The sequence below is a fragment of the Nyctereutes procyonoides genome, unplaced genomic scaffold (genome assembly GCF_905146905.1).
Source record: "Nyctereutes procyonoides isolate TBG_1078 unplaced genomic scaffold, NYPRO_anot_genome, whole genome shotgun sequence".
Taxonomy (NCBI): Eukaryota; Metazoa; Chordata; class Mammalia; order Carnivora; family Canidae; genus Nyctereutes; species Nyctereutes procyonoides.
The window spans coordinates 23,579,242-23,605,172 of NW_026575047.1; the positions used below are offsets into that span (position 1 = coordinate 23,579,242).

General features: G+C 47.0%; 1 protein-coding gene across 1 annotated transcript in view; it reads right to left on the reverse strand.

The window, feature by feature from the left end:
* The window catches only part of HS3ST1 (heparan sulfate-glucosamine 3-sulfotransferase 1), a 29,790-nt gene extending 12,507 nt beyond the window's left edge, over positions 1–17,283 (reverse strand). Inside the window, exon 1 of the mRNA XM_055325964.1 lies at positions 17,062–17,283. The gene's annotated coding sequence lies outside the window, so the exon portion shown is untranslated. The remainder of the gene's footprint in view (positions 1–17,061) is intronic.
* Positions 17,284–25,931: the final 8,648 nt, after the last annotated feature.

Sequence of the window (25,931 nt, forward strand, 5' to 3'; positions counted from 1 at the left end):
GCCCCTATATGATCCCTTGGAGAGGACAGCCGATGTCCTGGCATCATCTGGGAGGAGACTTGGGGTCTGCTCCTACGCTGGAGCTGGTTGGGAGGTACGGTCTGTGCGACACAGTGGCAGGTGTAAAGCTGCAGCAGCCTGCAGGTGTGGCATCTGGAGATGCTTCGGGCTCAGGGATTTAGAAAGACAGGAGGGAAAAGAGCCATGGAAGGAAGCACCAGGTCCTGAGCCTAACTCTCAGTGACATCACTTACGCGCTCCAAGTTGGGGAGAGTGAAGAGAAAATCTTGGAAACCGCTGCTCATGTTTGGCCCAAGATTTTGTCTTTCCTTTTGAGTTATGCCTGTTCTTGGTTTAACACGATCATTTAAAAACAGACACTGAAGTGAGCACTTGGCATTGACAGGCACCGTGAAACGCACCAGCGGATCAGTGAGGAAGAAGCGTGCCTTGCCTGTGAAGAGCTGAGGGGAAATGGCACATAGGGACAATTAAAGTGGGCTGCCATCGCTGGTTTTGATTTTGTATCACCCGTGTTTCATCCCGTCCTGAATTAAATAGTTGCTGTTCACGTGATGGCCCTGAATAAAACAACAGCACAGGTTTTTTTTTTTTTTTCCTCTACTGCAGACACACATGCACATGCGACTATGATGTCTTTCTATCCCTCACTTGACAAACATGAAAAACATCATTCAAGTTGAATATTCCTTTATTCGGAAGCTCCAAGTTCTACAAAATGAGTAAGTGTCTCATCTGCCTCTGACTGGAGCTTTACTTTCTCTATACAGAGTTTACTTGACCAGGGAGGACCTAATTATCTCGCTCCTGAAGGGCTGTGTAATCTACCCAGAAGCACACCTAGACCTCACACTTGACACAACCTTCTCTGGGATCTCTTGTCACCTTCTTTCAGTATCATCAGATTAATTATTATACTACATGTGAAGTTAAAGCATCACCAGCCCGCTCACTTATTCTTTCTGAATGTTGATGCAAAATGATTTGCATTTTATATTTTTAAAATATTACTCATTTCTTATGACAAAGTATTTGAAACAACCTGGCATTAGGGGAAGACATTCGGGAATCATGATGAATTATAAGAGCTCAGATGGGGGAGGCTGGTGGTTAAGGGGGTGGGTTTGAATTCTGGTTCATCCCCTTCTCCGGCTTGGAGATCAAGAGCAAGTTATGTGACTCTGTGGGCCTCATTCTGTCACCTGAAATGTAGGGCTGGTAACAGCATCAACCTTGTAGATCGTCATGAAAATTAAATGGAACTTAACACATGAAGTGCTAATAAGAAAACCCTTGCCAAACGTCAGCATTGCCACTGATCTCTGGCTTCCAACATTCTCGCTGAGAAAGGTCCTACTCAGGCAGTCAATATTGCTCGCACAGATCATTCCGGGCACATAAAATGCATCTCTGCAAAGTCTTCTTTGCTTGAAAGGGCCAATTAGGGGCACCTGGATGGCTCAGTGATTGAGCATCTGCTTTTGGCTCAGGGCATGATCCCCGGGTCCTGGGATCGAGTCCCACCCACATCGGGCTCCTTACAGGCAGCCTGATTCTCTCTCTGCCTATGTCTCTGCCTCTCTCTCTCTATGTCTCTCATGAATAAATAAATAAAATCTTAAAAAAAAAAAGAGCCCATTATACACACAAGTGAACAGGATGCTGAGCTGTGGCTTCTGGAGGTAAGGTTCTGCCCCAAGTTCTTCCCTGATTTCTGTGTGACCTTGGTAAGGACGCAGAATTACTGTAAGTCTTGTTTACAACAGGAAACACTCAGGTCATAAATTCGAAGATCCTCTGCCCTCTTGTATCTACCTAAAATGTGAGGGCTTTAGAGAATGAAGAAACATAAGTGTTTGTCATGGCAAGACACTATTATGCAAAACTCCAAACAAAATTACTACTATGAAAGTAAACCGTATAGTTTCATCACTTGTGCTGGCATCAGTCTAACACTTCAAAGGATAAAGGTGGCAACATATATTAAGTTTCTACACTGCTGAGGTCTTTTGGATAATGGGAAACAATAGAGCTTCTAGCAGGAAAAGACGGTTCCCCTGAGTAGGATCTCCCTAACTGCACCTGCTTCCTTGGTTCTATTCAGATCATATTCAGTGTTCCTTCGATGAATATTAATTGAACCCAAGACCTGATTAAAAGGTGGATCAGGGATGCCTGGGTGGCTCAGCAGTTGAGCATCTGCCTTTGGCTCAGGGCGTCATCCCAGAGTCTCAGGATCGAGTCCCGCATCGGGTTCCCTGCATAGAGTCTGCTTCTCCCTCTGCCTATGTCTCTGCCGCTCTCTGTGTGTCTCTCATGAATTAATAAATAGAATAATTTTAAAAAGAACTGTAGCAGACTGACATTTAGAAATAGTTTATTTTTGTGTTTCAAGATCAATGAAAAATGATGTGAGAATGCATTACCATGTTCCATTGACTGCACTTCTTTCTCCAACTCCTGGTGAACCAGAAGGAAAAAACAAAGGCATTATTAGCTGGGGAGGGAGTGAAGGAGAAACAGGAGTCTGCATGGGATTTTCTATATTACTCCTTCTTGGAGCTATGTCAGTTGAGTTTGCAGGGACCCTAGTAGGGTTCTCTCATGTGGGACCCCAGCCAATCCCTCCCAAAAGGAATCTATTGGCCAAAATCTGTATGAGTGTGCATGTGTGATTGTGAGTACTTATGTGTTCATGTTTGCATGCATGTGTGTATGCACCTATGTGACAGCTCCAATGATGAACTGAGTTTTCAAGACTTCCTGATCTCTAACATCCCTCAAGGCCATTAACACATTAATGAAGCCAACAGGAACGTTGAGGCCCTGCAATCTGCCAGCCCATTGGATGTTTCTAAGACAAGGAGTTTCCAGGGGTGCCAAAAGAACAAAAGTGATTGAGGCTACATTGCCTTTTAACCTTGACAACCACTTTCATCCCCCCCACCAACTGGTCTGAACATGCAGGAGGGTCTTGTCTCCAGATTGGTACCAAGCCTAAACCAGCAGGCTCATTAGTGTCCAATATGTCATGGGAAAGGAGTAGGATTGACAAGGAAAAATGGTTCCAATTAAATGAGGTTTTGAGGATCATACTGAGATTTCTGGTTTTGGCTTTCCATAATTCATCTTCAAATGCTTAGAGTCACAGAGACAAAGACATTGAATAATGTGAGTTACCAAAATGGATTAGAAAACTGGATTTCAAGGGGACTTCCTCTTATGAATACTATCTTCCTTCTTCCTTTCCCCAGACACTGCCCAGGAGTCTAGGCCCAGGAAACAGACACCAGGCCTCCTGAATGCTGGCCCTCTCCCTAGCATTGACCAGGGACACCGGAAGAAGATGGGTCCCCTCTCAGCCCCCAGGGGTCCCACTGTCTAGGAGGAGAGATATGGAAACAAATACTTCTAACTCAATGAGGTCATGAAATAGACACTATTTTAGCGACTTAAAAATTAGCCAAGAAGAGGGTAGTTTGGGACATGCTTCATGGAAGAGACCCCTGAGTAACATTCTGAGGTCTGGTGGTTGGACAAAAATCAAGTTCAATGCTTTTAATCAAAATCTGACATAAAGCCTATGAACAAGGACATACAGAAATGAGTGAATGGTGACAAAAGATCTAAGCAAGTGAGTTTAAGAATTAAATAAGGTATTATAGGGAAAAAAAAAAAAAAACCTTAGCCCATCTGACACAGGATAGGTCGATCCTTAATACATAGGACCTCAATAATATTTGCTCAATCAACAGTAGCTTGATGACCTTGGCTTGAAGAGAACAGAAGGACACTAATAGCCATAATTTAGGTTTTATAACAACTAGTCTGCTTAAATAAATAATTGTCATAAGAAAGAACAACATTCCACCAATTGGCAAATCAGAGAAAGATCATTCTTCGGTGAAAGCAGAAAATTCTGTTGTGTAGATAGCTATGCAGAGAGATGCAAATGATTAGAAAAAGCCAGAATTCAAAGCATAAAGTGGCCCTTAATGTAATGTTTTTAAAGGACAACGATTATGAGATAATTAGCCTTTGTTCCATCTTTAGCAGAGGACCATAAAGCACTACTCAAGTGAGAAAAGGCAGCAGGTGAAGGCACTTGTGAACACATGGGAGAGTTGAAATCAGCAGGTCCTGTGGCCTGTGTAACCAGGATCCTAACAAGCGGCTCGATGCCAACCACAGCCCTTCTGCTGCTTCTTCAGGAATCTGTGTGGTGAAGGATGAGTGGCTGGTGATCATAAGCCTGCAAGGCAGGCCCGACCATCAAGACTGAAGGTGTAAAGATGTCCCTGGAACAGGATTGGATGAGGCTGGGGTCCTGCTGGGATGTGCTGCGGTCATGGCTGAGATAGGCAGGGTCCTGGGTAGCAGTTGACTCTACCCAGCAAACATTTTCTCGGACACCCTAATTCCCTGGTGGGGGACATTGGATAGTCACCCATCTAAGCTCCAGAGAAAGGAACTGCAACACCAGCCTCCTCTCAGAAACTATTTCTATTTCTCATAATGGCACTTTAACTTCCCAGCCCCACCACCGGAGAAGACCCTCCCACCCCTTCTCACCATGCAGGTCCCCCTATCCCTCAGCAATCCTGCACCGACATCCCAGACCCGGCATGAGGGAGTGCACAGCTCTAGAAGCAGTGGTGTGTCCTGCCCTCCGGGGAAGCTTTTTCCTGAGGGATGCAGCTGGGCCGGCAAGTAATTACACCAGTGTCACCTGTGTGGGAAGGCACGCTCCAGGACGACTGAAAAGGCAGGGCCCCAGTCAGGCCACGCCAGGCTAAGTGAGATAAACACCCCCTCCTCAAGCAGCACTTCCTCCCTTAGCTGTTTGTCCCATGTGGGTTGGTGGCAGGCCTCTGCTCAGTGAAGTCTCGCAGAGACCTAGAAAGAGCACCTGCTGTCTCAAATAGTGCATGTCACCGAGTCAGAGGGGAAAAGCAAATGCACAAGGCATGAGCCGGCTCTCAAAGCTCTGGGCCAGATGTGACACACATCACTTCACTTTGTGCACAGCAAGTCACACGGCCATGCTGACCTTCAAACAGAGCACAACTCTAGGGTGGTCCACAGGGCTACCAGGAGCATATTCATCACGCGGTGGGGGCAGTGGATCGGGACAACACCCTAGACAAGCCTGAGAGAATGATAGTCTGAGCCTGGGGAGAACGACAGAAGGAACAACTCCCACCACACAGGGTGGAATGTCCACAATCCTGACTGATCTGAGGGGACTCGGGGTGGCTGTGCTCTGGTCTGAAGGTGAGGTGTCCTGTAAAACAGGTAACAGCAAGGGAGAGGCTTGAAAGATGGGAACCAGAGTGCCATGCTGCAGGAGGTGAATTTGTATTACTTTTATTATAAAAAACAAAACAACAAAAGGAAAGCTAGCCTTCTTTGATCATCCACTGAGCACATTAAATACTCTGGAGGAATCACCACATTTCATCCCCACAACTCCGAAACACAGGGTATCCTTAATCATTTCTTAGGTGCCAACTGTCTGCCAGGCAGGTTCAGGTTTGATCCAGCTTTGGGGGCTCTGGACAACATCTCCAGCCTCCTACAATTTAATCTACTGAAACAGATTAAACATTAAATAGGTAAGTGTATAAAATGCATAATTAAAAGTCACGAAGACTACGTGAAGTTTAGAGATTATTACCTTGCCCCAGGCGATGCTGCCATGAATCAACGTGGCTAGCCCCACATCTCTCCCTGTGTTTAAGGGTCCTGCACTGAAATGCTAATGCCCTAAGTCATGGGGATCCAGGACATTAGGTTCTAAACATCAGGGGTTAGGGCAGGGACCTGATGAGGTTTTGCAAAATTTGCTTGGGTCATGGGGAGGGATTAACGTAGAGAACTACCGCAGATTGCAGAAGATGGTAAAAGTTACAAAGCTGGGAAAGAAAATAAAAGTGAAAGGAGAAGAATAGAAGATTTGTATTTCAGCTGAAGACAGCTCAGTCAGGAAACTGAGCAGGACCAATCGTCTGCTGCAAGGACTGCAAGGTAGGAACAGGAGTGGAATAGTTGCTCAAAGGCAAGAGAGACCATTTCGGGGTTACTGTATTCAATTAATTGCTCTCTTCCACCATTTCAAATGACTGTGTGCCTCTATTTCCTCCTCTGTAATTCTGACCTGTGGGCTTGTGAGCAAATTTTTGGCAAATGGAACCTACTGGGGATTTTTTTTTTTTTTAAGATTGTATTTATTTATTTGAGAGAGAGTGCACAAGCGCAGAGGGAGGTGTGGGTAGGGGCAGAGGGAGAGGGGGAAGCAGGCTCCCCGCTGAGCAAGGAGCCCAAGCTGGTGCTTGATCCCAGAACCCTGAGATTAGGACCTTAGCAGAAGGCAGGTGCTTGGGATCCCTGGGTGGCACAGCGGTTTGGCGCCTGCCTTTGGCCCAGGGCGCGATCCTGGAGACCCGGGATCGAGTCCCACGTCGGGCTCCCGGTGCATGGGGCCTGCTTCCCCCTCTGCCTGTGTCTCTGCCTCTCTCTCTCTCTCTCTCTGTGTGTGTGACTATCATAAATAAATAAAAATTAAAAAAAAAAGAAGGCAGGTGCTTGACTGAGCCACCCAGCCATACCCCTACGCGGGAATCTTACACAGGCTTTTCAGAAAGATTTCCTTCCCCGATTAAAAGGAGAGAGTCCCCCCACCTTGCTCACTTCCTAAGTTAGAGCAGGATGATGAGGGGGGCCACTGCCACCTGGGAACCCCACGGCCCTCTCACCCCTTGGAGGGGGATCAGCCAGGAGGAGGAAGCTGGCTGGAAAGGGATACACGGCTAGATCCTCAAGGACCTCCCTGCTTTTCAAATAAAATCAGCCTTACCGGCACAAAAAGGTAACAGGTGCTATGAAGTACTGCATTATGGACGTTTAGTCTGTACTAGCTCAAACAGGTGTTTTCCGTGTATTACATCATGTGATTCTCACCACAAAAGCCCGTGAGGAAGTACAAATCCAGTGAACAGGTAAGGCAACTAAGGTTTGCAAAAACAAAATCATTCCTCCAAAGTCATATAATAAGCTCCCTTCTGGAGCAAGGGGGATCCTCTTGTGGCCAGAGTCACCACGATCTCCAGAGGATGCTCTCCCCTTGAGAAAGACTGAGGAGGATGGGCCCATCCCCATGGAAATGGTCAGTTCCTATGCTGTGTGCAGACAGGGCTTAGAGATCAAAAGCATGAAACCACTTCACGGGGAGTAACAGGGCAGGAGAGACGCCGCCCTGAAACCCTCTTTAGAAGAGCTGATGCTTAACAAATGCAGATTTAAAACCAAACCAAGAGCAACAAACCCCCTTGCAGTTGAGAGGACCATGAAAGGCACCATGGCCAGTCCCTCCACAAGATGGCACTGGGTCCCTTTGTCTTTTGTATTTATCTGTGACTTTGTGCTGTCACAGAACCGGAGAGAGGCCTGAGCTTCACTTTTTATATCCCATTCCCTGTTCTCGCCCAGCATCTCGCCAAGACAGCTTTGTGTCCTTCCCTCAAGGGCATGGGCATTCAGTTGGGGTCCTGAGAAGCCCTGGGGAAGGGTGGGGAGATGGCATGTACTTAAATGACACCATGGGGATTTAGACCAAGTCTCCTGAAGACAGCCTCTTTACAACACGTCCTGGCCTTCCCTGTTCTTCGAACTCTTCTGGTTATTATTATTTTTTTATTTAAATTCAATTACCCCAGATAAAGTACATATTCAGTTTCAGATGTAGTGTTCAGTGATTCAGCAGTTGCATATAACACCCAATGCTCATCCCATCACGTGCCCTCCTTAATGTCCATCACCCAGTTTACTCCATCCCTTACCCACCAACCCTCCAGTGAGCCTCAGTGTGTTTCCCAGTGTTAAAAGTCTCTATGGTTTTTATTTTTATTTTTTTTTTTTAAATAGTTTCCCTGCCCTGGCTAGTCTAGTTCCTTTTCTTCCCTTCTCTCTTGCTTGGGATCCCCCTCCTCTCCCTACCACGCCTGCCCTAACAGCCCCTTCTATACCTTCTCTCCATGCCTGTTTTTCATCTCTTGGCTCAGAAAATGAAATAAGTGTTGCTTAAATTATATAAATTAAGTTTAGAGAAATAAAGAGCAAAAGTCTCAGATGCTCTCCCATGAATATGATGCGTGAGATCAATCCTGGTCTCTGATGTGACCCTGGTGCAATCTAGAGCTTATGGCTGGCTTCTGACATCCCAGTAACGGCCTTTCTTTTTATGTTAGCCATGATTCAGGCACTGTGGCAATGCTTGCCATACTCATTTGGTTTAATGTGCAATAAACGATCATCTGCAACAATTTAAATTTATGCCCATTTTGCAGATGTGGAGATGGAGGCTTATTAGCCATGAGAAGTAATTCGCCCCCTGCGGTGTGGCTGAGAAGCGGCAAAGTGGATTCTAACCAGATCTCAAGTTGCATAAGCCTGTGCGCTGTTGTGTCATTTTGCCCCCTTTCTGGTCCAGGCTGCGCAAAAACACATGGCTAGTGAGCATCTCGGGTTAAATGCGGATTTAGTAATGTTCTCCGCAACAGAAACTAATGATCTGGGCATGAGCAATATCTCAGTACCTAAGAAAGCCTAAAACTGCTTTGGAAAGTCCACATGCAACAGAAGCCTTGTTAATTTAGTTCCCCACCAGGTTATTATCTAAAATGGAAATGCAACATTTTCACTGCCATCCTCAGAACAACCTACTCCAGTGGTCTTAGGGGAGCTCTCTGACTCGATTTATCACCTGAGGTCATCTACTTGGAGGAGCAAGTCTGGAAGGCCCCGGAACAGTTTTATTAGCTTTGGATTCAGCGGATGAGGGAGCGTTTGCAGGTGTGGGTTTTCAAAGCACAGAGTTTCCTTCAGTGGCCTCAATGGAGCCCTTGTGTGGGCCTCGTCGTTGCAATCCCAGCCCTACAGGAACATGCTCCGAGCAGTATTTGTGTGGAATAAGGCACTGCATTGGTGGACTAGACGCTACCCTGGTGACCTCACGGGGTGGAAATACCGTCTTCCAGAGGGTGTTGGGAATAATCCGGCGCACACTGTCACCCCTTGGGAGAGAATCTGTCTCACTTACGAAGTGCACTGTGAGACCTCATTGGACTCACAGTTCTTTTGCTTCTTTGAGCAAACAAATAAGCTTTTGCCTTGCTTTGATCAGTTGCTTAGCTCCCCAGAGAAAACAACCCTTCCTTTTTCTCCTTGGACCACACCCTGGTCCAAGGTCAAGATGACATCACCATCAAGATTACTGTGCCCTCCCTGTTCCAGCTTCCTAGAGTTCCAGGACTTTCACCAAAGTAATCACTCAGAACCGTCGCCACAAGAATAGGAATGTTTAAATAAAAAAATAAAATGCAGGGCCTTCAGTTAGATTTGAGTTTCATACAAGGAATAATCCCTTAATATTTAGAATCTGGGATACACCTGTGCTAAAACATTACCTGTCGGTTCTCTGAAGTTCAAATTTAACTGGATGTCCTGTATTTTTAGTTGTAAAATCTGGCAATGCCACACAAGAACATACGTGTTCTTGAGCATTAGGCTAAGCATTGCATATTGGCAACCTCCTATCATTCTCATTAGAACGTGGACAAAACTGAAGCCCAGAAAATGGTTTATATCTCAGGATGACACAGTCCGTAAGGGCGAGATGAGAAATCCAGACAGATGTGACTTCAAAAGCCTTGCTCTCCCCACCACAGGAAGAACTCCAAAATCTAATCCCAGAAATCTGTCCCTGTCACCTTCTCCCTCCTTCCTATCCAGGACGCTGAGGGGGGGGGGGGGGGAGAATCTGGTGTAAGACGTAATTTAAATGAAGTGCCAGCGAGTTTTCTGGAGGAGGCAGCCAGCCCGCGTTCGCTCCTCGCCACTCGAGTATTTATTTTTCTGAGCACAGCGAGGCGAGCATGCTTTTCATTTCAGCTGCATCTGCAATCACCTTTCTCCTGCTGTATTTAACTGCTGATACAGGACTCTGATTTACTAAACTAAGGAGTGGAGACATTTACATAAAACAGCTTACTGCAGGGTGTACCTAATCGGCAGGAATTCTAGGGGAAATTCAACAAGACACAAAATGCATCTCGGAAAGTGCTGAAATGGAAGTTCTCCACGAATGAAAGGAGATGCGAATGTTTTAAATCTAAATATATTTCGTTTATATAAAAATACGGGCTCCTCTGGTCCTCCAGGGACTTAAGAGTTCCACCTTGAGCCATCTGCTCACTGCAGGTGGAGGAGAATCGCGGCTGTGGATCTGGGGTCTCCCGTCCTCCTCCTGAGGATCTGAGAAAAGTTGCCCAGACTTATCACACTAAACAGAAATAAGGAATTATTAGATGTTTCATTCTTTTCTCTTTTTTTCCCCCATTTTTTAAAAAATTCTTTTAAAATCTCTTTCATTCTTTGCATGCCAGAGTGCTTTTGCACAGCCAGGATCTGTTCAGCGAAGTGGGAGGGGGGTGTAAAGATGCCAGTTATTCACCTGGATTGACCACACAGGGAATCCCTAATGGGGACCAATGAGGCCTCAGTGAGGGTTGGGGGGGGGGGGTCTATACAAATGTTGACTCTGTTTTATCATCCTCTTTTGGCTCTTCTCTCCATGCCTCTCTCTTTCCTTAAATATTTCTTCCCTCATGAAACCTTCCCTAGTTCCCCCAGAAAGAAACGTTGCCTGTTGTTTCTTTTCTGAGTAACCACTTGGAAGGAGGCACACTGTTCTAGAAGCTGGTGGGAGAAACACTGGTGCTGGTCCAGATGTCTGCTCCCCTGGGGCAGGGATTCTGATGGAGAGTCAGAGAGGGTAAGCAAGTCAGCCGAGGAAGGAACAAGCAGCAAGATAAACATTACTGCCACAAATCCTGCTATGAGACAAAGTATTGCAATGAAAGAAATAAACACAGTGATTGGAGGGAGGTGTTCTCCAGGAAAGGTCTGTCCACAGGCAGAGGCCCAAGCACAGGGCTTTTACCACCCCACCTGTATGCAAAAACATGCTAATTTATCTGACTGCCATACTGTAAATTCCCTATAAGGAGAAGACCTACTTTTTTTTTCCTGGATAACTGCCACCCTGGTGACAACAGTCAATATCCAAAAGCCTGGGGCAGTTTGGGGGAGGGTGTATCAGGGTTTCAAAGGGCGTAAGTACGGTTCACACATAGAACCAATTTTTAAAATACTTCATGAATAAATAAAATAAAATATTCTCATGAATAAATAAATAGTCATTTCATGAGAGACACACTGAGAGAAGGGCAGAGAGACATAGGCAGAGGGAGAAGCAGGATGGGACTGGATCCTGATCTGGGAACTCCTGGATCATGCCCTGAGCCCTTAGCCGAGGGCAGACAGGGCGCTCAACCGCTGAGCCACCCAGGCATCCCAATAAATATAATCTTAAAAAAAAAAAAAAAAGAAGGCGCCGAATATCACAAACTCAGCAGTAAAGACATCCTTCCCACGCTACTTGCTCACCTTAGTTACCTACTCTGTTGTCATCATTTATTAATGTCTTCCATGCTGGTCTACAACTTCCTTGAGGACTGGTCCTTGATGGGTTTCATTCATGAATGTATTCCAGCACTTAATCCAGTGTCTGGCACAGGGTGGACACTCAATAAATGGGCTCAGTAGTCAATTTCATTAAAATTAAGAGAACAGTCCGCTATCAGGAGTTTACCCACAATAGCAACTCCGAGAACATAATCAAGGGTTCAACCTCCAACACGCAGAAATCTTTCATGTCAGACAATGACATTGTGCTTGGAATATGTTGAGTCAGAGACTGAACTGAGATCCCTGGCTACCTGCCTGAGGTACCCTGGTCTCAGATGGATTTTCCCCTGATTTACTCTTAGCACATCACTACCTAATGTAGGACAGATCATACTTCTTTATTTTGCTTTTGTCTGTCCCGTCCTCTAGAAGGCAAGTACAAGGGCAAGGATTTCCATCTGTTACCCCCTACTGATGACCGGCGAGTAGCAGGATCCTTGGTCCATGGTTGGAACTCAGTACGCACATGTTAAAGATCTAAATGTGATCGTTGTAACTGCCTCCTAAAACAGGGGACAGAAACAACACAAGCAAACACTCCATAAACACAAAGGTCAACTCACTGGATTGCCATCTACACAGCACACCCTATACACCATTGACCCAACATTCCAGGTAACTAGTATTACTGAGTCTCATATTCCCACCAATTTCTCTTCTAACCCCAGAAACCAAAGGCCATATACCGGAGGCCTGTGGGACAGATATAAGGCCTACCTACTGAAGAGTTCTGCTTGGCCTACATATTACTTTAAACTATTGACTTAGCTGCTGGCACTTAAAACTCAGTAGGTTCTATCTAAAATTGTGAACTTACAGCCCATTTAGGAGGAAAAAAAAAAAAAGATCTGAGCTCCAGTGGCCCTCCCCCACACTTCTGGCCCAGGCCCAGGTCCTGAGGCCCCTTTCACTCAGGCTGTGACAGGCCTGGCCTCCGAACACATTTCGGTGTGCGACCCCTGCTGGAAAGTTACCAAAAAGCAGGCAACATGGAGAAAAAAAGTAAAGATGCCACTGGGATCTATTTCTGTTATGTTCAAGCCATTCCTCGGAAGAATAATGTATTCATTTTTCTAGAACTCTGGTGGTACCACATAACTATTGACAAACTATGGCCCAGTAAATATTATTCTAAAGGCCTGAAAATGCTATGAGCTTAATTCCCTGTGGGTAGAGGAGGCTGAGAAAGCTTCATGCCGAGGCAGGCCTGAAGATGGATCGGGAGAGGCTGTCCATCAGCTGGCTACAATTCTGGCTAACTCAAAGAGAAAAAGGAATTTACTTGAAGACTAAGGATTACCTCTAGGAATTGATTACAAGTCGGAAAGCCAGGCTTGTTAATAGAGAAGGAATGAAGGGAACCTTAGTGTCAGGGAACATGTCAGGATCCTGCCATGGGAACAGCACCCCGGGGAAATCCTGAGATATTCATGCTGCTGCTGACGCCACTTGATTCACGACTCTGGGTGGCAAATGAACACTTAGCTGTCCTTGTGTCCTTTAGCTAGTCCCTCAAGATGCCAGGTCCCAGGTGAGATCATCCTACGGACCTCGGCTCAGGGCCCGGGGAGACAATAAGGAGAGAGAGAAAGCTCCACCTTCCCCTGAAAAGTCCCTCGATGAGCACCTACCAAAATGCTGAAGCCCACTACAGATGAGGAGGACTTTTGGTAATGAGGGGAGGGACAGGCAATGCAAACAGTGCAGCAGAGCAGAACAAGAACAGACAGACCAGAACTCCAATCTGGAATCCTTTGTACCTTCAGAGAATCAGTTAACTTTCCTTCTGATCTGCAGATTCCAGATCTTTAAAATAGAAATCATGCCATCTGCCCATGCACAGCACAGGGTTGCTGTGAAGATTCCATTCAAGCATTCATTCACTCATTTCAAAAAATACTTATGGAGCCTTTATTAAGTGGCCAGGCACTTAGCTAGGTCTTGGGGGCAAATCTGGACCACCGAAAATGGGAGCCAGCGCTTTATGCTGATGACAGTTTTAGACAAGGGAGATTCAGGTCATCTCCTGGAACTGATCACATATCACTTTTCCCCAACTGATACGCTCATCTGCAACTATCTTCCTTTTCTGATTAATCAGCATCAAGGCCCTTCCTCCATATAGATATAGTTATATAGATATAGATATATAGACATGACTTAGGACATATAAAGTCCATGAAGTTAAAAAGGAAAAAAAAACTCTAAAAAAATTCAACTCTGATTCTGAAAAACAGGAACCTAACCATTCTGAGAAGCACTGAGGCCTGGCACTAATGGATTTCAGGTGATCACAAGGAGATACTGGCCCATTATATGAAATCCTCTCCATCCATTTAAAGTTGAGCATATGCAATTCACGCAGACATACACAAATTGTAATTAAAATTAACATTAAAATAGACCAAACGATCTTTGCAGGAAAAGCACGTTAAGTAGCCCTGAACATTTTCCACCAGAGTTTTAGAATTGCCGAAATGCTCTTCACATACATTTTCTCACTTTCTCATGATAACCTTTCAGTCTATTTTTCAGAGGAAGAATCTTGAGAGATCTTCTCCCTGAGAGAGGGAAAGATAATTTGCTTCGGGTCTAGGGCAAGAAGCTGGCTCCAAATCCAGCTAGCAGGCTCGCCAGCCTCCCCATTTAGGGCAGTTTCAGAAGGAAACACTGGGTCATTGGTGGAGTTGAAGGAAGAGAGATCAAAGCCGTGGGGAACAACTCAATGCCCCCCTGAAAAGTTCCTGCATTTCCTACATAGCAGCTAGAACATTACCACTCCCCAGCTTCGCCTTCACCCCCTCCAAGACTAAGACCGTCTCTCCGAACAAGGACTCTAGCTTGGAGACAAGCCCTGCAACCTGCTGTCTGAGCCCTGACTCATCAGGACTTCTCCCTCATCTCCATCAGGACATCAATATATTTTAGTGTTGCTCTCCCCAATCTCTAGCCTCAACAGAGAGAACAGAGACTCAGTACTCACGGTGGGTATGTGCTACCCTGAGTAGATGCCCTGGCAGAGGGAAAGGCAGTCCATGTTTCCAGCCCCTCCAGTCACCACCAAATGGTGATTCCAGGTAAGAAAAGCTTCCACATTGCTTTCCCTTCAAAGAGTTCTTTCAAGGCCTTTCCAGCAAAGGAGTTTCCTCTTTTGAAAACAAAAGCACAAGCCTCAACTGTCTTGTGGAGTCCCAGTAAAGGGTTCTGAACATCTACGCTGTGCAAGCACCTCTTTAAGCTGGAGGATTCATCGCTTCATACCAGGGTTCCAAATGACAGAACTAAGACCCCTGGGCTTTTCCAGATCCCAAATCCAAGTTTAAGGTACCACTTTCTCACCAGTTTCCCAAAGGAAAAAAAAAAAAAATCCCATCTTAAAGCTGCAGTGCATCCTACACCAGGCTGCTTCACCAACCCTCACTCAATGCTACTGTCCTAATTAACTCCTGGGAGTGAGTGCGCAGTCACGAAGTTGTTGATCCTCGCCCCCCCCACACACACACACTAGGCTGAGAGTTAGAGGGACCCACGGAAGCCCCGAAAGGCTCCTTAAGAAACTGATCTTTTTCTTCCCAGCGCTGGAGAAAACCTTATGTAACACAATGGTCCATTTGAACACGTTCCTTCTTCAATTTTATGGAAGTAAAAGAACGTAAGCCCTGGAAATAAAAAGGGTAACACGGAGATGCGGATTTGCAGCCGAAGCGTCCACCTCCTGGAATTTCACGAGGTCAGGCTTATTCGAGGTCAGGCTTATTCTAACTGCACCCAATCTTTACTGAAAACGCCGAAAGCAAGAATAATTCCAAGCGCCAAAGGACGGGCTTTAGAAATACAGGCAGGCAGAAGTTAGGTTAAGTTCCCCTTCCCCCCACCCCGCTCCTTTTTAAGACGGAATTCCTGGAATTAACCCTTGAGTGGAAGCTGAACATTGCATTTCAATCTTTTAAAGTGCGATTGGGCTGCAGAGCGAGAACGCACGAGTTGGGACCCAAAGGATCCTGCGTGCGCCCGGGCTGCAGCCACAGAAGCCGGCCAAGGAAAGAGCCCGGGACACTAGGGACCCCTCGGGGGACCGGCTGCCCAGGCGAGCGGCGGGCGGCGCAGCCGAGGGCGGTGCCGGGTTTCGAGAGCGAAGACCGAGGGAGGAGGACCCGGTACACTCCACGCGCAATCCCTTGGTCATCCCTTGCAGCTGCTCCAGCTAGCAGGGTGCCGCTGCTGGGAGCGCAGCGCGGAGAGTGGATTTGGAGTCGCCTCCCCAGAATCTCCCCAAAGCATCTTCTCGCAAGTAGTGGATAAAAATAGCCCTCGGATAATGCTGGGGGAGGAGCGAGACGCGCGCGAGGCGAGGCACCGCGAGGCAACGTCTGGTCCTGCACGGTGGAGGCTGGAGGAGGGAGGCAGCCCCGCTCCCGAGCCAGCGGCCTGGGTGCGCGGGGAAGCGCGGGCGCCCGGCGGCGGAGGAGGTGACTTGGGAGGCGCAGAGCGCCGGCACTCAACCACCGAGCCAAGCGCACCCCACACCCGCGTCCTGCATCCCCGCGTCTCCATCCTATTCCCCGGCCCTGGAAGCCGGCCCTCCGGCTCCCGGGACAGGCTGGGGCCAGAAGGGGGAGCAGCGCGCGGTCCGCGTCCGGCTAGGAGAGCGCACCTGGAGACGGCGGGCGTGCGAGTGCGCCGCTGGGGCCGAGAGGGGTCGACTCGCTCCCTCCGCGGGTGGGCGCCACGCCTCCCCCGACCCTCACCTGCCGCCACCACCCAAGGTGCTCCAAATAGAAAGACGCAGGGGTAAAAAAAATAGGTAAAAAGTAAAATGAAAAGCAGGACGGTGTAGAACTGCCATTCGGAAAAGAGGCGACCTACTGCCCGTAGCCTTCATCTCTCTCCTCCCGAGCATCCCCGCCCCTCGGGAGGTGTCCCACGTTCTCCTCCACTCTGGCCAAATGCAAAGGCAAACCAGACCTCGGTTTTCCCACCCGGGATGCTCTCTCGACTCACTGACTTTTGCTGACTGTATCCCCGGCCCCGGTTCCCAGCCGGAGCGGTACCCGGGCTCTGCTGCGCGCGGCGCTCCGGCTGCCCTGCGCCGTCCTGGGGAGATGCGGCGGGCACGGGCGAGCCCCCTGACCCGGCTGGGAGAGGATCCAATGCACAAAGTCACAGACCCGAATGTCTGTCCATTTAAAAAAAAAAAAAAAGAAAGAAAGAAAAAACAAAAAACAGCCTCTCAAGATTTGCAGAGCGTATTAGGCAAGGCAGAAGGTGAGAAGGATGGGAAACCCCGGGTCTCTCCTTCCTCGTTCCCCCTACATCCACTCCACTTGCTCCAGCCCCGACTCACCTTGGGCTCAGCGCTCGCTCTAAGTCCCAGACGCCAGGTGAGGGCCCCCCGCACCCCGTCTTGCCACTCCCCAGGCTGGCCGGCCCCCGCCCCAAGCGCGCTGCACTCACCTGAGCCGCGCCGCTGTCGAGCCGGTCCGGCGCCCGAAGTCGGCTCTCGGGCTGAGCCATGGGCAGGGCCGCGGAGCACCGGCGGCCGGCGGACGAGCTTCGGGGCGCCTCGGGACGGCCGGCCGAGGCAGGGGCGCGGGCACCCGCGGAGACCCGGCGGTGGCGGTGGCGGTGGCGGCGTCTGGTGGCTGCCAGCGCGCCGGGGACTGTGCAGGCGGGAGGCGAGGCGAGCAGTCCCGCGGAGGGGAGGAGCGGGAGGAGGAGCAGGAGCGGGAGGAGGGGACGGAGGAGGCCGGGCCCTGAGGGAGAGCGCGCAGGGCAGCGGAGGATCGCGAGCGCCCACTGCTGCCCGGCGCGCTCCGCTGCGGCCCCGAGTCCCGCCGGCGCGGCGTGCGGGCACCGGGTTCTCTCCTCCCGCCGACCGGTAGCGGACGAGCGCATCCCGCCCCGCGGCGCCGCGGCTCCGGGGGGCGGGGACCCGCGCGGCGGGGAGCGTGGGGCCGGTCGCGGGCTGGGGGATGCCTTGGCGGCGAGGCTGGGACGTCGGGTCCCCTGCGGACCCCCTGCTGGGGAAGGCTCGGCCCGTGCGCCAGCCCCGCCCCCCCGCCCCCCGCGCTCCCCGGCCCCGCGCGGTCCCCGGTCTGCGCCCCTGCCCGTGCGGCCTCACCGCCGGTTCCTTCCCCGCAGGTGGCCCACCTTAGGCGCGCGTGCCCCCTGCGCCGCCCTGGAGGCCAACGGAGCGGCCCCGGAGCGCACACGGCCGCCCGGCCCGCACCCCCCGCGCGGGGAGCGGGGTCCCGAGCGCCCCGGCTCGCCATCGAACACGCCCTGCCCTTCAGCTTCGCGCCCCGGAGTGGACGCGGATTTACCGGGAGAGCGCGGAGAGTTCGCCTCTGGTTTTTGCTAGACCCCAGGGTGGCAAACGTCAGCTCTGAAATGAAGCAGGGGGTGTCCCCCACCCCGATCCTGAAGCTGGAGGTTTTGGGGGGAGAACTCGACCAGCGTCCGAGTAGTTCAACTTCAGACTTCAGACGTCCAGGGGCGTGGGGTTGGGATCTCCTTACAGAGGCCCGACTGCCCGCTGCGCGCTGCCTGCTGCCCCGTTTACCGAGAGCCAAAGGAAGCTGCCCTCCTAGGCAGGCCAGCCGACATGAGGACATGAGCAAGGAAAGAGAAAAAAAACAACAAATTGCCAAATGAAAAACAAAGTAATTTACTTTAGGTGAGATTTCAGTAGATCTTCCATATCTTAAATATTGGAGGATAAATATTTGGAAGAATTCGACTTTGTCATTTAACTTTTTAAAAAAGAAATCTGCCATTAATCCTGCTCGGTATAAAAATACTTTGCCATTTATGGAATGGTTGCCAGAGGAAGTCGACCCCTTTGCTCATGTGTTGTTACCTACTGCCCTTTTAGAAAGCTAAGCAATGACCAGCATTTTCTGGCTTTCTGATAAAGCCAATAGCATCTGGGAGGCCAAGACCAAGACTTGTGTTGGAAAATAAGCTTTTAGGGGTTTTTGTAACCCTGTCTTCTTCTCTGAGCCAGACTACTATTGATATGTGTATTTTAGATACATATGAATATATATATGAATTTGTAAGTCACATTAAAGCCCCATTTTGAAAAGTCTCAGCATTTAAATTTATATTAGCTTAAAATAAGTGATTTTACTCCCCCACCACTACCTCCCCCTCATTCTGTGAAGCTGCATAAAATCGTGTAGGAGGTTGTGCGGGTCAAATGGTAGTCTGAGATAAACGCTTGCCAATTACTGGTATCCTTAAGCTCCTACCAGAACCTAAGCCCAGTGCAGATCATGGGTTCTTCAAAATAGGGAGCAGCTTTGATGTTGTAAGTTTGTGTGATTACTTTTTCTTGAGAGTTCAAAGTGCTTCGGTTGCATGGACTCAGACCATGCACCAGACCACTGTTCATTTGCCAGATGCAAAGGGAGGCTGGCAGTGATTCCGTGAGCTGGGAGCCAAAAGCAGGTTAACTGAGCTGCTTAGTTCCCTACTACGAGTCCTGAAAAGAAACTAGAACTTAGGCCCCAGCCCTGAGTCTCTGCTCTAAGCTTCACTTGCAGGAAGCAGCTCCAAGTAGATGGGGCAAAGGATTAAGAATTTGAGGACTGCAATTTTAGCTTCTGTCATTTTTTTTTTTGATTTTAGCAATGTTCATTGATCAATGATCAATTGATCGATGATCAGTTCTTATGTTTAAGACAGTAAGAAAGTATCATTTGGCTCTTTCGTTCTTAGTTAGCTTTATGTCTCTGCCAAGACATTTGTCATTTCTCTTCAACAGCCTGCTCTGACCTTTTCTGGGCATGAGTTAGGTTTCCTAAGTGGGCATTTATATGCCACCAGAACTCAGCTCTGCTGTAACAACACGGATATTGTATTGACAACATCAGCTTAAAGATTTGTCTTCCCCACTACATTAGAAACACTTTGAGGGTGCAGCACAATCATGATGAGAGCCATAGATGATGTCTCCCCAGAGCCTTGCATGGTGTCTGAGACATGGTATACTCCTAAAAAAAGGTTTGTAACCATTTCCAAGGACTGCTGAATTGGGCCAGATGTGTTTCCATTTCAGAGCTGTCAGTGTACGAATGGAGGCTCACAGGAGACATGGTGGTGGTCCACTTGAAGAATGGCTGTTCATACATATGTGGCCTAAGACTCTCTTACTCGGTGTCATCACGTGGAAAACGAGAGGGTTTTAATAGATGATCTGTATGCTGCTGATATAAGATACCAGAGTCTTGTTGAGCACCTAGTATGTGTTCAGCACGACGCCAGTACTGAGCAAGAAGTGGACAGTGAAGACACCAGCACTGCCCTAGAGAAGCAGAGAATCTAATCTCAAGGAGAACCTAGACTGACCCCCCACAACCCATCTTTACCGAAACTCATTGGCATCAGTTAAGTTACAAACTATGTTCTGCAGAAGAGGAAGGCTGAGACAATAAAATGGAAACAAAAGCAAATGAGCTATGAGTTCAACCAACAATCAGTGATACCAGCTCGGCTGCATTCAAGGCTTTTGGGCCAGGTCCTTGCAAAATGGATTATAGGATATATACATTTTGTCCTTGTACCAACCCTCTTAGAAATTATGATTTTTTTAAATAAATATTTTATTTTTTTTTTTATTTGAGAGGGAGAATGAGTGAAACAGAGAGAGAGCAGAAGCAGGAGAGAGAAAGAGAGAGAGAGAGGGAGAAGTAGACTTCCCACTGAGCAGGGAGCCTGATGCAGGGCTTGATCCCAGGACTTGGGGATCTTGACCTGAGCCAAACACACACAGACGCTTAAACAACTGAGCCACCCAGGTGCCTATATGATTTCCTCATTTTGTGAAAACAAAGGCACAAGAAGTTTATTTTATTTATATTATTATTATTATTATTATTATTATCATTATTTTAGGCACAAGAAGTTTAAAGTTATGTTATGAGTGAGTGGGAGTAATTAGGACACTAGGGGTAGAGGTGATTTATCCAAGGCAGCTACCATTCTAGTAAGAACTAGACTCCTAGTCCAGTGCTCTCTGTAATTAAATGGTTTGCTTATATTTGCTTTTGTTATTTGTTTGTTTTCTTTCCCCAAGTATGTCATGGATGAGGGAGTTTATGAGAAGAGGAGAGAGACAAAGAGAGAGCTGCTTCTCCTGAAGATATTCAGGATCCACAGTACCTCTACCTGCCTGGGCTCACTATGATTTTATCTGTAACTCCTGCCTGTGGGGCTACCTACCCTGTACAGTCTTTCCTCTCATAATGACAGTTTGAATCTTTCAGGTTAATAGCATGAATATTAAGGAGTCCAATGGGATTCTTTATAAGCAGAGGAAATTGGGATCAGGTTAAAAATCCAATTTTAATAAACTTTACAAGTCCTGATTTAGATGGTGCACTAATGGCTCTTACTGCTGAATCATCTGAAAAGTCAGATGTATTTTTAAAATGTCCTTGTTGTATGGGAAGCTTGATAGGTGTTGTCTAATTGTACATTGTGCATTCCTGTCTTTATAGAAAGGATCGTGTGCAAAACTGATGAGAACAGATATGCAATGCCACCATCCAGAGAGCTGGCTGGGCAAGAGGTGGGGGGGGGGGGGGCGGAGGCGGGCATTGGGTTGGAAAGATGATTTTCACTCATTTGACCAAAACAAAGAGAGCATGATTACGCTGTGTGAAAATGGTCTCCTCAAATAACTCCAGCTAATTTGATTGTGCTCAGGTCTAGAATTGTTTCCATTTATTTTGATTTGCTAATTAGCTGGAGCAGCCAGTTTGGGAGAAGAGAGAATGAGGGTCAAATCCAGAAAAAATGTAGGATCAAGACTCCTTCTGACTCACCACCCCCATCTCCTGCCTCTCCCCTCCCCCAGCCTGTCCAGCTCCCAACTTTACCTACATCCTTAAAAACAATCCACCCATCTATGATGAGTAGATTATGTTATGCTTTTTTGAAAACAGGATGCTTATCCCCTTTATGACACTAGATTTATTCTCTGCATGTGTGGTTGCAGGGTTGAGTTATAACTTTGACCTCTGTGGGACCTCGGCTTCAAAATTAATTAATGAACTAAAAATTAAATTTCATGACTGCATCGACATAAAGACCAATATATTATTCTCATTTATTTCCATATGTGTTGAGGCTTGAAAGGTCTAAAAGAAGTTAAAACATTTTTGAGAGGCCCTGAAAGTACCTTGGGGTCCTGTGACTGGCTCTGTGCAGATGGTGATATTGTATAGAATGAATGCCTAATTGATTCAGATAAAGTAGGTATGATAGATGCAATTTTCTGCAGTCCATTTGTTGTGTTGAATAAACAGTCCTAGATAACATATTGCTTTTATTTCTGATCCCGTGTCAAACCTTGCCCCAAATCACACACATCTGTGCTGCAAAAATTGCAATATTGCAAGCCTGAAATGGCCCCCTCTTTCAAATTATTGGGCCCTGCTGCGTGCTGGAATGACTTCAGGGCAGTGGGAAATTGTGACACTCCCTTTGATTTTAGGTTTGCTGGGACCAAAGCTGACCGATGCTTTGATGAGCAGGTCTTGCTGATTTTCTCTTTTAGGCCTTATTCAAGGACGCTGGAAAGTTCAACTCTCAGGGAAAAAAAAAATTAAAAAATTAAGATCTTTGCCTTTCTCTCCAGCCTCACCAATTGAATTGAAACATCGACTGGGTGCTGGCTATGTCCTTCCCATAGAGCAGCCCTGTGGTAGGTATATTTATGGAGAAGTATAAAATTTAATCCCTTACCTGAAGGAGCTCACAGACATGCATGAACAGAAAAATTACAATTCAGTCAGATGATTCTCATGAGCTCCTGATTCTCTGAACACTAGGGAGATCCAGGGAGCATTTGGACTGTGACTATCATACTCTCACATCCTCCCCACTGTCAGCGTCAAGCAGCATACCTTTCTTAGCCGCTCTCTCCCCTGGGAGTACCCCCTGAAGTTTTCCAGCACGGCCCAATTGTCCCTAAAAACTGACAGGGTTGCCTTCTCTTTTCTAAGCCTTGTTTTGATTCCAGATTTAAAACCCAGCCAAAGCAAGCATCTCTTGAAAGATGCTAGAGTTCTCTTTCCCCAAATTTTTGGAATACTGTACTTACGAAGAGGTTTACAATGACACTCCTAAGAGCCCCTCCTTTATGATGGTAGTATTTCCTAGCATGCTTTGAAGCTCAGACAACTTAACTCTTAAAATATATATAGGCTTTCATATTTTAAGTGATCATGTTAGCATATCTCAATCTATTGTAGCACTATTTGTTGTAAACTACTATAAAATTGACTGATTTGTACAAAGTTAGGAAAATCCATCAAACAGTATGGGAAACAAGGACGAGGTATGTAGAGGTAAATAAAAATCATGGCATTTGCTGATTAGCTTTAGGCTAGGCCATTTGAATGCATTCTCTTTTTATCCCTATTTTTCATATGAATGCAGAGAAGTTAAATAACTTCCTGAGGGTCTCAGAGCTAGCAATGCTGGATTTAGAACCAGGTCAAAATCAAATCCTTCTATGCTTTCTTTCCGTCTCATGATATAATTTTCTCTTTCTTCTTTTTACTGCATGTGTTAGCTTTATGCAACTAGAAAGAGGTCTCCAGTGTATTTTGTATTTTATCTCCGAATGAAGAAGCAGAGATCTGAGTTCCTCTTCATGCCTTGAAAATGTACTTACATTCTAGAAATTTAACTATCCATAAGGTATTTAAATCCAATATTCATGGTATTGTTATAATTGCATTTAGTAAACTAATTGACAAAATGAAATGCTAAGCTTAAAAAGCTCAGTTCTCAGTATAATTGTTTTTCTCTCCCCACATTCAATCAGCCCTTAAAAACAAAAGCTGCTATGGAGATGCAGCTCCCAGCGTACTTGATCTCACCTTGGGGCCCTGAATTTCTGGTGGTGCCTCCAACCTCAGCACTGGTGTCCCTGCTCATTCATTTCAGCATCACTGAGTTCTATAGCTCTGACTCTCTGCCAGCCCTGGAGATCAGAAGTGAGCTGGACACAGTCGTCATGCAGCTGGAAATCAGAATTTGTCTTGGGTATCCTGTGATGGCTCTAATGCCCTTCCCAGCTCTTGCTCTTTATGTACCCTTCGCCTGCCTTTATGAATTCCCCTCTTTCTAGAAGTGGCAGTGTTTGGCAGGAACACTCTACCTGCCTAGGGAGACAGATGGACTTACTTACTGGCAAACTTGGGGAGAAAACCTGTAGATGCTTCATCAGCTCTGCCCTTCTTCCTCTCAGGAGCAAGCTGCTTGCAGAGAGCATCCAACCTGCTAGGCTTCACTGCTCCTTAGGTGTCCTCCCAGCTGGAGAGATCTGCTCTGGTCTAGGGTTGTCTCTCCCTCCCCAGGTAAGTGCGTCCCATTCTGGTGTTGACCTTTTGGCTCTCACATTCTCCAGTCTCACTACTATTGGTGAGACCAGACTTACTGGGCTCTCATTCATCCTAGTCTTTGTTGCATGGGCAGGGAAGAGGGGTGCCATTTCTGAGGTCAGTTTAAAACCCCAAAACTGATTAATGCCCTTGATTCCTTTCTTTCCTGGCTGCTGATTCATGTACCCCTTGCCAGAAATCAGAGCCCATTATGTCCTGTCCTGTTCTCTAATTATTACCATGGCCATGGGCTTTCCTGGGGTGGTTGTAAATCTATTGTGTTCATAGTCTGTCTTTTAGCCCTATTCATACTTAGAAAAAGAATGTGAAGTGAACCTCCCCAGAATTCAGTAGATATCACAAATCCCAAGAGGGCAGGTTCCAGAATCATGTTGCTGGGGTTCTGAAATATTAGCTCTGTGATTTCACCCAAGTTACTTAGCTTCCATTTCTTCCTCGCTAAAGGGGGGGAAATGAAGACACTCTTCTCTTGTTAACTGTAAACCACTTGCCACATAGTACACACTGAAGCCATGTGCATTGTTATTACAAAAAGGAACTAAGTCAGATGTCCTGTCCTTTCTTTCTTAGAAAGAAGAAATACAGCAAACCCCATCTCCTTTCCTAAGCACCTGAATGACCTCTGGATTATGGGGCCTTTAAGGGAACAATTCTTCTTGTGAACAGACAACATGTGCCCTAAAACTCATTGTTGCTTGAAAAATCACAGGGGCACAAAGAAGGCCAGTTCTAAAGAGCAAAGCTTTGGGTTCAGGCAAAGCTGAGTACAAACCTCTGCCAGTCCAGTCCATTTGTGTGTCTGCTCTGAACTCATTTCTTTCTTTATAAAACAAACAAATGTGGGGTGACTGGGTGGCTCAGTTGGTTAAGCATCAGATTCTTGGTGTCTGCTCAGGTCATGATCTCACGGCTCTGGGATCCAGCCTGGCAGGGGCTCTGCACTCAGTAGGGAGCCTTCCTGAGGACTCCCCCCCCCCCCCTTAACTCTCTCTCTCTCTCTCTCTCTTTCCAATGAATAGATAAATAAATCCTTAAAAAAAATAAAACAAACAAATGTAATGGTACTTATGCAGAATGCAGTACGTTGAGATGTAGGTAAGATGACACAGCTACTGTGCAGCACATAGCAGGTCAATGTTTTCTGAGTGGCTGCATATGGAAAATATTCATTCTGTCCCTGATTTCAGATGGTGCTATTATCCAGAGTGTTAATATTACCTGATCTGACTTGCATTCACCTGAAAAGCAAGTGATGTTGAACTGGCAAAACACAGCAAGAAGTGGGCCCCATGGAAAATCAAACAACTAGCTTATTTCCTTTGGAATAATTGAGAATAGGAGCTGTTTCTTGTGCAGAGCACATCATTCTACCTCTGATTAGGCCAGCTCTAGTCCCCTCACAGGTGGGACATGCCATTCATGTGGGGGCATGTAGAAATTCTCCACGCTTTTTCTTCCATCATGCACCCAAATGGAGAAAGAACAATGACCTCCAAAGATGTCTATATCCTAATACCTAGAAGGTTAATATGTTTACTTGTATTGTGTCATGAGTTCCCTGGTGCCAATGCCAAAATTCAAGAGGCAAAGTTCTGACTCCCAAGACCTCAGAATGTGACTATATTTCGAGTTAGAGGCTTTATGGAAGTAATTAAGTGAAAATGAGGTCACTAGTATGGGCCCTAATCCAAGGTCTGGTGTCTTTATAAGAAGAGGATATTAGGGCATATACTTGCACAGAGGGACAACTTTGTGAAGTCATGTGGAAAGGGAAGTCATCTACAAGCTAAGGAGAAACGCCCTCAGAGGAAATCCACCCTACCAACATCTCAATCTTAGGCTTCTAAGATCCAGAATAATGAAGAAATACAGCTCCGTCGTTTAGGCCACCCACTTCGTGGTACT